General features: G+C 45.9%; 1 protein-coding gene across 2 annotated transcripts in view; it reads left to right on the forward strand.

Annotated features, from left to right (window-relative positions):
* Positions 1–13,233, forward strand: part of EIF4E (eukaryotic translation initiation factor 4E) — a 172,213-nt gene that overhangs the window by 69,217 nt on the left and 89,763 nt on the right. The window lies entirely within an intron of this gene.

Consider the following 13,233-nt stretch of genomic DNA (forward strand, 5'->3'; position numbering starts at 1 on the left):
CAGATTTTCCTCTGACCATGAGACAGGACAAAACCCAGGTATTTCACTTCAGATTTACAGACAACCATTATAAAAGGTGCAAACTATCAGCCTGACAGGTCTCCTGAATTATGGAACACAAAAAGATGTACAAAATAAGGATAGGACCATGAGGGGCAGTGCATGACTGTAGAATAGCCCGAAGGACAATGAAGTCAACATGGCCCTGGGGCATTCCACCAGGTATACTGTTGCTTAAAGGTGAAGGCAAAAAAAAGAGCTGAAAAGCCTCACCAACAGGGACTAAAATAAAACATTCTTTAGGACAATGACAGAAAAAAAATCATTGGCTGCCGGTGGAATGGTGGAAGAAACATAAGTGCAATGAGAATTACCAAAACACTAACAGCCCTAAAATCTAGGACGAAACGGGGAATGCCATCAGCTTTGACAACAAGAGCGATGGGCGTATTATAAGAAGAGATGGTGGTTTTGATAATGCCGGAGAAAAGATAAGTGATAAGCAGTGAAATCACACCGTACTGCTTGATAAAAACAAGAATGAGTAACTTCAAAGAAACACTATAGGGGGTCAGTGGAAGCCCAAACTGAGAAGTCTGGGAGGAGGGGCAAAAGCATTCATGCACGGAGCCCGATAATGAATGCAAAGAACAGAACGTGCAAATCTGTCTTTGGCAGATGATCCAGCACAGAACACAAAGGAAGCAGCCGTAGAAGAAACGCACAAAATTAGTCAGGATCAAAAGGAAGACAAGAAATAGTGCTTGTGTACAAACTACAAGGGAAAGATCTTAGACTGATTCAAACAGCGCTTTCAATTCATTCCACATAACAGCATGTCCTACCTCAGTGTTAAAGATTGTTAATGTGAGCTGAAGGAAAAATGTCATACACACACACAGCCGTACAAGTCTCATTTGTCTAGGAGAATCCTAAGTGCCTTTATGACTCATTATAAAACCAATATAACAATGCAAAAATATTTGCTTATCTTACCTTATAAGCGAGGTACAGTAATAAGAGACAATAAAATCTTATACTCTATAAAAGTTTTAACCTTACAAATGACAGAGTGGGCAGGGGGGTTCTATAAATAATTTCATTCTTCCCGAAAGAATGGCAGCTGCTTATATTCACGAGGGGCGCTTACCGAAAGTACCCTGAGAATTTTCCCAAAAAACTCCATAATAGAACCCAAAGCTTGAACTTAAAATAAAGGGTGGGTACAGGTCACCACTACCTAGTGAGTATTAAAGAACAGAAAAAATTCAGAAATACTCACAAAATACTGGTGATATCATCTGCCCATCGCGGACGTGCCCCCAACTGAAAAGGATTTAGTCCCAATTCCTGCCCCATACTTTCTCTGTCTCTGTCATTTGGAAGTCAGGTACCTGGGCACATATCTTAAAGACCAGAAATCATCTTCCAAAACATGTCCAAATTTTATTATGAGTTTCACATCTTTTATATGAATCAGGTTTGTCAGCATGTGATGTAAACACAAACCATATATGGACACAGGTCACATGAAACTTTAAAGACATCAGCATTTTTTCTATCTGGAGACTGAAGTCCACAGAGGGTCAGAAAAAGCCTTAACCAGCAGAGCCCCTAATCTAAATCTGTCTGTAAATACGGCTTAACAAAACAATTGAATTCACTTCACAATATCTCTGTTTAAACATACATGTCCTTGTAGTATTTTCAAAGAAGGAAAGACAAACAGGGCCTGGTTTTCTTACAGCTTGAAAACATGGCCTAAGGACTTGATACGTGTCCCTTCAGGCCTGAGCACTGAACCCTGAGTCACTCCACTCGTGACACTTTTCCAGTCCGAGTATTGTCCATTCACGCCTACTCTCTGTTTCCTATCCGCCAACCAGTTTTTAATCCACCCTCAATTTCATGGCTTGTCGAACGCCTTCCGAAAATCTACATATACGATGTCGACCAGGTCATCCTTGTCTATCTGCCCATTTACTCCTTTGAAGAAGTGCAAGATCTTCCTTTGCTGAAGCCATGCTGTCTGGTCCTCATCAGTTTGTCTGTCAAGGTGATCGATGATTCAGTCCTTTATCAATGTGTGTACCATCTTTCCCGGTACTGAAGTCAGACTCGCTGGTCTGTAGTTTCCTGGATCTCCCTTCAAACCTTTCGTGAAGATCAACATAACGTTTGCCATTTTCCAGTCTTCCGGAATCGTGACAAGTGGTCTTACCCTGTTCTACCTTCAGCCAAGAGAACTGTTCTACACTCTGATCTTGTGTCCATTCTACCTTTCCATGAAGCTCTCGGAGGATGAGTCTTACAAAATGGGGGGATGTTCACTTACAAAATGGGATCACCGCTAGGGGTGAGTGACATTGAAAGAGACCTGGGAGTGATGGTAGACACATCATTGAAGGCGTCGGCGCAGTGCGCCGCGGCCTCAAGGAAGGCAAACAAAATGTTGGGCATCATTAAGAAGGGTATCATGACCAGGACGAAGGAAGTCATCCTGCCACTGTATCGTGCAATGGTGTGCCCTGGAGTACTGTGTCCAGTACTGGTCGCCATACCTCAAGAAGGACATGGCGGTACTTGAGAGAGTCCAGAGAAGAGCAACTAAGCTAATAAAGGGTATGGAGGACCTCTCATATACTGACAGTCTGAAAAAGCTGGGGCTTTTCTCCCTGGAAAAGCGGAGACTTAGAGGAGACATGATAGAAACCTTCAAGATCATGAAGGGCGTAGAAAGAGTAGATAGGGACAGATTTTTCATATTATGGGGAACCACAAGTACAAGGGGGCACTCAGAGAAATTGAAAGGGGGAAGGTTTAGAACAAATGCCAGGAAGTTCTTTTTCACCCAGAGGGTGGTGGATACATGGAACGCGCTACCGGAGGATGTGATAAACAGGAGCACGCTACAGTGCTTCAAAGAAGGTTTAGATAGGTACCTGGAAGACCAAGGGATTGAGCGGTATAGATAGGAGTAGAGGTAGGTTATAGGGATAAGATTAGAGAGAGTACAGAATTAGTCAGGGACACTGTTCAGGCAACTAGGCCTGATGGGCCGCCGCGGGAGCGGACCGCTAAGCGAGATGGACCTCTGGTCTGACTCGGCGGAGGCAACCTCTTATGTTCTTATGTATGTCTGATATCACACAAGGTAAAAAAAATGGGGGCAGTGACACTGATTCCCAAACAATTTCACATAGTGAAAGTTTTGACAGAATGAATTGAGTGATCTCATCAGGGCCTTAAATATTTCCAAGGAGTCTTCTGAATTGCTTGCCTCCAGACTAAAGTAAAAGAATGTACTTCAGCCTAGAATGAAAATTACATTTTATCAAAGGAGAGAAAAGACTTTGCAGCCATTCTTTACTGAAGACGACAACTTGGTATTCTTCAGTGACATCAGAAACCTTGTGAAGAAAATGGGTCTTTCATAATATAACCTAAGTGAATGGTGTATTTTCATCGACAGTTAAAAATGTAGTTTGAAATGTGTTCTTTAAAATGGCAACAAATATTGTTCTTTCCAATCGGTCACTTCACCGGGATGAGAGAAGAATACAAGGCCATCTCTTTAGTCTTGAAAAAGATAAATTACCAAGAACATCAATGGGTGATTTATGTAGACTTGAAGATGGTTAATTTTCTTCTTGGTCATCAAAGTGGCTACACAAAGTATCCTTGCTTTTTATGCCTTTGAGATAGAGCCAAACATGAACATTGGGCAAAAAAAGATTGGCCTCCGAGGAAATATATGGTGGTTGGAGGACAAAATTTAATCAATGAACCTTTGGTAGCATGAGAGAGAATCATAGTGTCACCACTGCATATAAAGCTAGGCCTGATGAAACAATTTGTAAAGGCTTTGAATAAAGACAGTCCATGCATTGAATACGTGGAGGGGCATAATCAAAAGGTAGGTCTAAGTCCGTTTTGGGCCTAAGTCGCTAGTCACCCAAAGTTGAACATGGAAAAAAGTCAATTTTCTTTTATTTATTTATTTCTAATTATTCATTAAAGTTTACAAGAATACATCTTGCTCCATTAAACACAGGGAGGAAAAACAAATCAAGGTATTAAAATTCAATCTTACAATATCAATCTGTCTTAATCCCCTTCTTAGACCACTATCTTGGGGAGAATGGTCAAGCAGTTACATAAAGTGAGAAGTAAAAAGGAAATTAGTTAAATTAAATAGGCTTGGGGGTCATGTGATGACGCGCTGCTAAGCGTTGGCTCTTTGCCTGAGCTCCGACCTCCCTACCCTTTTTATGCCGTAAAAGCAGTACTCAACGTTCTTTTTTGTTCTAAACCGGCTGATCCTTGTGCCTGGATTTGGTAGCCTGGAGCGCTCCAGGGGTGTTATGCCTGCCAAGGCCCCGCGGCCGCCAAAGCTTCGCCAAACCACGCTCTCCCCAAAGATGGCGTCGGAAGGGACCCCTGTGAGGACGACCGTTGCCCTGCAAGAGGAAACGCTGTGGGAACCGACTAAACGTTTATCCGCCCTGATTGATGATAAACTTGCAAAATATCAGGCATCGGTGGACGAACTTAAAGACTGTATGGAGCAGCATGGGTCCCGACTTACCCAGCTGAGCGGCTCTCAATGCAGGAGGATCGGGGTAGCCAAGACGCTGATCGTCTGCATGCGCTAGAAACTAGAGGTCTGCACGGGAACGGGGATCGCGGGGATCCCGCGGGTCCCGCGGGGATCCCGCGGGTTCCCCCCCTGGCCCACGGGACTCCCACGGGGACGCCCCCTGGCCCACGGGACTCCCACGGGGATGCCCCCCTGACCCACGGGACTCCCACGGGGACGCCCCCTTGCCCACGGGACTCCCACGGGGATGAAAACAACCTACCTAAATTCTGGCGATGCAAGTCTGGCGTCGCGTCGGGAAATAGCCATGTTGAGCAGTGAGCTCAGCACGTACACAGATGAAAGCCTTGCTTGCTGATTGGTCCGGCGGCCCCGCCCCACCGTGCCGCCGGACCAATCAGCAAGCAAGGCTTTCATCTGTGTACGTGCTGAGCTCACTGCTCAGCATGGCTATTTCCCGACGCGGGCATTAGGTTGTTTTTTGTCATTTCGGGTGGGGGATGGCAGCGGCAGCAGCAGCCTGAAAAAGAAATCATCCTGGCTGGGTTCGGTGTCATGCTCCGGAGCTTCTACAGCCTTCCTATCTCCCTCTCCCTTCTACCTGCGGGTCTCTTCGGCAACTCAGCAGCAACGATCGACACAAGCTTCTGGCGTCGGGGCCTACCCTCTGCGAGTCCCGCTTGTTTCAACTTCCTTTTTCCACAAAGGTGGGACTCGTAGAGGGAAGGCCTCGATGTCGGCAGCTTGTCTTGATCACCGCTGCTGACGAGTTGCTTAAGAGAGCCGCGGAGCAGGGGGGTGTTGCCAGGTGCAGGTAGAAGGGAGAGGGCCAGATGCAGGACTCGTGGGTGAGGGAGGAGAAGAGAGAGGGGAGGGAAACAAAAGGAAATATTTCATGCTGGGCCGGAGTGGAGAGAGGGTGGAAAGATTCTGGCTACAGGGTGCATTAACAAAGGAAAAAGGGGGGAAAGCTGAAAATGGAGATAGTGACACAAAGAAGAGAAAGGGTAAGCAGGACCTTCTGAATAAGGATAGAGATACAGAGGGGACATGAAGAGGAGGTGAAATAGAGACATAGAAGTAATGCTGAAAAAGTGTGTGTGGGGGGGGGGAGATAAAGACATTGAAAGGGCAAATGGTGAATATGGGGTAAAGACAAGGACAGAGACAAATGAAGATTCTGAAAAAGTGGTGAGATAGGGATATAGGTGAGATGGACACAAAGAAGGGTGATGCTGGAAAATAGGTGGAATGGTAATTCTGACAGACACAGAAGGGAAATGCTGGATCAAGGAGAGATGGGGCTCAGGCTGGATGGAATGAGGAGAAATGCCTTGTTGGCCCGGAACTTCCTCTCCTACGTCAGAATTGACGTCAGGGAGCGGAATGCTGGTCAGCGCGACGCTTCTGCAGGGAAAGCTTGGGACAGCGGTGGCTTGGGGACTATTCCCCGATGGCGGTGGCAGCAAACCGAGTGGCTTGGGGGAGGGCACGGAGAAAGAAAGAAAGGGGGCAGACAGAGAGACAGAAAGAAGGGGGAACAGGGAGACAGAAAGAAAAAGTTGGGGGAGAGAATGAGGTCTGGAGGAGAGGAAACATACAGGAGGCTGAAAGAAAGGAAGAAAGATTGGATGCACAGTCAGAAGAAGAAAGTGCAACCAGAGACTCATGAAATCACCAAACAGCAAAGGTAGGAAAAATGATTTTATTTTCAATTTAGTGATCAAAATGTGTCTGTTTTGAGAATTTATATCTGCTGTCTATATTTTGCACTATGGCTCCCTTTTACTAAACCGCAATATTGTTTTTTAGCGCAGGGAGCCTATGAGCATTGAGAGCAGCGCGAGGCATTCAGCGTAACTCCCTGTGCTAAAACCTACTATTGTGGTTTAGTAAAAAGGGAGGGGGTGTATTTGTCTATTTTTGTATTTTGTTACCGAGGTGACATTGCATAGAGTCATCTGCCTTGGGAAATGTATATGGCAGATATCTTTGTTTTGTGTTCAAAAGAAAAGGAAATGCATTTCTGGTTTTATTTCTACAGTGTTGAAGTACTTGTTGGCCCTTGCTGTGACTGGTGGGGATCCCCAAGCACCGCCAGCAGAGGACCTCCTCTAGAGATGGTCAGAACTCCCCTCCACCAAGCGCAGCAGTCGCTGGCAGCATCCATGAGCCACTGAGGTGCCAGCATCTGTGACTCAGGGACGCTACTGCTGCCTGCCAAGCTTGGCAAAAGGGACCCCAGGCCAACTGCAAAGGAAGTCCTCAGCTGACAGTTTGTGGGTTCTCATCAGCTGAGTATTTATATTTTATATTTACATTAGAGGTTCTGGTAGAAACCCATTTACAAAGTATGTATTCTTCCCAATTAATATTTCCAAATTAATAGTCTCTTTGCTTATTTGTAAATGGGTCTCTACCAGAGCCTTTAATTCAGTAGCATAATTAAATAAAATAACTATTTCTGAAGTTTATAGGGAAGGATGGTGACGGAGGGGATTCCTCGCGGGGACGGGTGGGGACGGAGGGGATTCCTCGCGGGGACGGGTGGGGACGGAGGGGATTCCTCACGGGGACGGGTGGGGACGGAGGGATTCCTCACGGGGACGGGTGGGGACGGAGGGATTCCTCACGGGGACGGGTGGGGATGGGTGGGATTTTGGCGGGGACGGGTGGGGACGGGTGGGATTTCTGTCCCCGCGCAACTCTCTACTAGAAACCCAGTGCTCCACCTTACAAGCCCGGCTGGAGGACCAAGAGAACCGGGGGAGAAGAAACAACTTGAGGGTGCTTGGACTGCCTGAGCAGGTACGTGAGGCAGATCTGTGGAAGGTTGTGGAGCATTGGTTGCTGACTCGAATGGGCTTGGAGCTGGAGGAGTCTCGTGATGTGGTGGAGAGGGTACACCGCATTGGGAGTCTCAGACTGGGAGACCCCAGACCTGTGATAGCCCGGTTCCTTAATGCAGCAGTTAAGGACCACATTCTGACTCTGTACCGGAAGGCTGGATCATTGGAGTATGAGGGCGCCAAATTACTACTATTAAATGATTATTCGCCGGCAGTAGCTGCCAGCTGCCGCGCTTTGGCTCCTTACTGTGCCGAACTCCAGAACCGTGGAGTCCGCTTTACTGTACTGTTCCCTGCAAGGTATGCATTCACGCGTACTCTGGGCCTTGCCTATGTAACACCCCGTAGGAGCTTAAAAGCTACACGGAGCGGCGGCACCATGACATCATCTGTTGGGGGAGCTGAAGGATTGTGATTGCGCTATTTGTGGATCTGTGCCCTGGTGCCTCCCTTAGCACACTCGGGCCGGTCATTTTGCCCGGGATTTTTTCTCCTAGATTGGATTCTTTATTTTTCTTTTTTCTTTCCCCCTTTTTCTCTCTATGTTTGCGACTTTTTGTGAGACTTGGAGACTCTCCCTTTTGGATGCCCTAGTTCTTTGAGGGGGCTTCCGATGTGGTGGAGTGGGACCTTTGCATTGCTCTGCATCCGCTTCCCTCTACCCTCTACCTTGAGTACTGGCAACGGGCGACAAGCGATTGGAGGAGGGGGAACTTCTTTGTATCTGTCTGATTTTAGATTGGACAGGCCGGACCATTCCTTCTGGACTGCTGCCATGGAGTGGAGTGGACGTCAGCAGTAGCTAGGTGCTGATTGGGGCGCCAGACTTGGACCCTCTGAGGGGCTATGCTAGTCTGACAAACTGTTGGCTATCTTCCGACAGCCCCTCTTATGATCTTTGTACCTGGGATTGGGAGGCAGATTTTTTTTTCCCCGAAGAAAGTGGCCCCTTATATCATCAGACCAGTGGATTAATGAAATATTCCAGGAGGGTTACACCTTCATTGGTGAAAACGTCCTCCAAACTGTCCACTGAGTGTCACAATTCAGCTGTCAGCATCAGGAAGTGATTGCAAAGGAACTCGTTTTCTACAGGCCTAAGTGGCCAAACCTGTGCCATGAGGGGAGAAAAGAAATGGAATTCTATTCCAAATACTTCCTTGTGCCTAAAAAGATGGGATTTTCCCATCCTAGACCTAAGAACCCTGAATAAAATATCTGTTCAAAGGAAATGCCCAGGACGGTTTCCCTGGGCATCCTACTTTGAATTATCTGCCTTCAAATTACTGGTTCAATCATTATTATTGAGTTTTCTTGATTATTGTAACATTGTCTATTTGACAATCACCAAGAAAGAATTGTTGATTATTTTTGATACAAAATACAGCAGTTAGACTGATCTAAGGATTGAAGAAATATGATCATGTTACATTATTTTACTGTGAACTGCATTGGCTGCCTGTGGAAGCCCGGGTATTGCTTAAGTTGGGCTGTCTCTGTTATAAGGCTGGCACAGCCCCTATCTACCTGGTTAACAGACTTTCCATAGCTACATACAAACATAGCAGAAAAACTCGTGCTCTGTTTAATTTTCCTTCTGTACAAGGCTACAAAAGCAATAATTTTTTTTTTTAGCATTTCAGGCAGCTTCCCACGAAAAAGAGTTTAGATCATTGTTGCTCACAGTTTACACTTCTCCCTCTGGATTCGCGGGGGATAGGGGCAGAGCCGGACCGCGAATGGTGAAATACCACAAATATCTTCTGGTCTGGCTCTGACCTAGAGAATGACACGGGGAAAAATTCTGTCCCTGTCACCGCCCCGTCCCTGGACCACTATCCTCTGCAACGCCCCGTCCCCGCTGTCCCTTTCACTGCCCCGTCACCGCCCCGCTGTCTCTTTCACCATCCCGGCCCCGTTCCCGTCTTCAGCATCTTCTCCTCTCCATCCCCCCACCTCCAGCACCCTTCACGCTGTCCAGCAGCTCCCTCCCGCCGGCCAGCCGTGCATTTCCCTCCTTTTCCCTTACCTTTTCTTCTTAAAATAAGTTTCCAAGTTTATATAATCTTTGATATACCGTTTATCAAATATATACCTAAACGGTTAACAATTATCAATGTTAATTTTTTTTTAAATGTTAAAAAATAAAAAGAAATTTAGAAGGGAAAACAATACAATCTGACTTACTGGAACCAATAAGGGAGAGGCAGGAACTGGTAAGTGAAAAGTACAAGCGATGAAAAAAAAAAACAAAAGAGGGAGGGATGCAAAGGGAAGGGATTGAAACAAGAGGGTGACTGTGACTTCCTGCAGCAGCCTCGCAAGATTGCCATGTGAGGTCATGGCAACCATTTTGGAACTGGGAATGGCCTAAGCAGAAGCAAGTCAATGCTGCTCAGGCCATTCCCAATCCGAACATGGCAGCCACAACCTGCTGTGGCAGTGTTGCAAAGCAGGAGTAACTCATGCTGCTTCTGCCCCCAAGATATCATCAGGGCCTTTACAAGATAGAGCCTAACGGAGTGGGGGGGGGGGGGGAAGAAACGTGTTTTCTGGCAGGAAGGGTAGGAAGAGGATGGCTGACCACAATGATGGTTGGGTGGTGGAGCCAATTTTGTTTATGGTTAGGGCCAAAATGACACAGGTTCCAGTTCTGATCAGCTTCTAACAATATGAAACTGGCTTCTGATGTTACTGTGACAGTGATATCAGTATGCAAGTGTCGCCTATCATGGTGCTGTTGAGAGCTGGTTACAGCAATCATGCCATTACCATAGCAGACTGTCCAAGTCCTACAATGCAGAAATGACACACACCGCTGAACAGAGGCGGTGTATACTCTGGAATATAGTCCAAGTGCGCTCTCACATCAAACCGGTCAATCATGTTATTGGAATCTCCTTGCCATGGCATCATGTTGACGGGGCTTTCTGCTGCCAATGCTATGGCAGAATCCAGATGAATCTTACATAAGCGGCCATGGACCTGGAGAAACTGTGCTGGGTCCTTTTTAATTTTTTCATAGTATTCCCTGCAGCGCTCAGCACATTTCTTGTAATCCACCATCATCCCACGTAACTTTCGCTCATGCTTCCGAGCCTCGTGCCACATGCTGACTTTTCCCAGCATTCACCTTGCAGCGTGTTCTGTATCTGGCTCTGGGGCTTTCGGTCAGGTTGCCTGCTAGAAGTCTCCTCCGATGCAACCGGAAACAGGAAGTTGCATCAGAGGAGACTTTTACCAGCAGGCAACGCAACACGACTTCAAGGCTCCAGCTGTAATACAGCTCGTAGCCTTATAGAAATTGCCATTTTAAGAAGAAAAGGTAAGGGAAAAGGAGGGAGGGAGGTACATGGACGGCCGGCGGGAGAGAGAGGGCTTCCAGTTTGAACGCTTGGTCACCTCGCGTTCAAGATTGTTCACCGCCCCGTGCTATCATTCACCGCTCCACGGGGCGGTGAATGGCCTTGTCCCCGAACTTGCGGTGACCATTTTTTTGTCACCATTTTGGCGGGTTACCTGCGGCTAAACGCGGCTAGCCGTGGGTAACCGCCACCATGTCATTCTCTATTCTGACCCACCCCTGCCTCCCTCCCGCCTTCCCACCGGCATCCCGGCCTTACCTGGTGTTTTAGCGGGTTTTGGGGCAGGAGCGATCTTCCTACGCTCCTGCCCTGTGCAGATCACCAATAAGAAATGGCTGCCGTGAATTCCCATAGTCTCTCGACTGACGGGAACTCCCTACAGCCATTTCTTATTGGCGATCTACATGGGGCAGGAGCCTAGGAAGATCGCTCCTGCCCCGAAAGCCCGCTAGACCACAAGGTAAGGCCGGGATGCGGGGGGGGGGGGGGGGCGGGGGCTAAACTATGTTGTTTTTTTCCCCTCCCCCAAAAATCGCAAATATGTGAAATCGCGATTGCCGAAACCACAAATGGGGAGGGGAAAGTGTACTCTTATAAACACTTTAGAAAACAGTTAAAAACCTATCTTTTCTCTAAATACTTGATTACTTAATTCATTCTATTCCATGGATCATATTTACTGTTAATAATCTTTTGTAAACCGTATAGAACTTATGGTAACGTGGTTAATAAGTACTATGTTATGTTACTTCTTATGATTCATGATGCTCTCTGGACTTACCTCTGGTGATAAGGATATATATGGATGTAAACATCTGAGGTTTTGAAAAGGGAAACAGCACTACCAGTACTGGGTTCTGTATTTTGACTTCACATTTGTACCAGTGTTTTCATAAAGTATTTGGGGGTGCATTTGATTTCCTATCTCTGGTTTGGCTGGTCAATACTGGCAGACAGGATATGTACAGCAGCATAGGAGCAGCTGGGCTCAGTGTGCCGGCGCTTCTATCTGGCATGAAACTTGCTTTATTCAGCGTTGCCAAGTGATTGCTGCAGATACCATAATCTTATCATGTGGAACAGGGCTACATGGGGACAATGTGTCCTCTGATCTTCAGAGGCTACATAGGAACAATGTACCTCCTGATCACCTGACGAAACTTTAAGGCAAAACGGGCCCTGGTTGGGATCAATGATCATAAGAGATCAATCATTAGAAGCTATTAATATAGTTGATATTTGGGGGAGGTAGTAAGTAGACCAATGATTGACATAATATCCTGTTGAATTGATCGGCGTAAGCTGTTCTAATGTGACCTGGGAAAAGGAGTCAGGTCTTCCAATTTTCCTATATTATTACAATACTATTTTTCAGCCAGCACATTGGATGTTTATGCAAACTTTTTTTTTTAAATGTTTTGGAGAAGTTTGTTGAAGAATCTTTTTTTGAATATTATGTGAATTTATATGCCCACTCCACTATTTTGGTGTTTCTTTTGATGAAAATCAAGTGGAGTGGTTTGTCGTCTTTTTTGTTTATATCAGTGAGGACATAGTGCTCTTTATGTTTTGCACTAAATGTATAAAGGTGTGTGAAAAGTCTCTTCATACTCTTGAAGGAATTAAATCAGTCTATGCAGTTATGTCTCCACCTTCTACAGTGTTGATATTTCAAATGTTGGCAACTTGATTGTCTTAACATTTTGCATCCAGTTCTATTAAAAAAAAAAAACCTGTTCCATCAACCTGAAAAGTGAAATTTATCAGATCAAAGCCATGAAGCTATCATAGCCCTGTGGGATTTATTTTTCTGCATACCCTATGTAAAGCTGCAGGTTAGTCCTTGTTGCATTCTTTTCACTTGATACTATGGCTTGGTTTGGATCAAGTCAACATCACAGTTCATTCATGTGAATTGTGCTGGCCAACCTGTTGAACCATGATCAACTCTTGCATTTTTCTTTGACCAGAATGCATCTTGCTCATGGACGATGGACAGCCTATATAACTAAATGAGCAGCCCTGAGCTTTGGAATCGTCCAGTTGTGTGCTTGACTCAATCCTGCTTGTCAACAGGAAAACCATTATTTCTCAAACATAATGGGAACTTTTATAGACAGCAGGGTTGCTCAAGCACATAGTCTCTAGCGCGAGATCTTCATCTATGTTTGAGCTATGGAACTAAGACAGCTGTATGTGAGAAGAGGGATGTACATGCTCAACTTTACACTGATTTCTGAGCTATGGGAAAGCTGTTCCATCCTGGCATTATTGGACAATGTCATAAATTTGTATACTTGGCTCAGTTCTGCTGTCTTTAAAAAACTGTTCTTAGAATGATTCACTTTCCTCCATTTTGGACATTTGTGTCAGTTGACTTCCAGACCTTAATGTGAGAAGAGTGAACATTTGACAACTG

Source organism: Geotrypetes seraphini, chromosome 1 (assembly GCF_902459505.1).
Source record: "Geotrypetes seraphini chromosome 1, aGeoSer1.1, whole genome shotgun sequence".
Classification (NCBI taxonomy): Eukaryota; Metazoa; Chordata; class Amphibia; order Gymnophiona; family Dermophiidae; genus Geotrypetes; species Geotrypetes seraphini.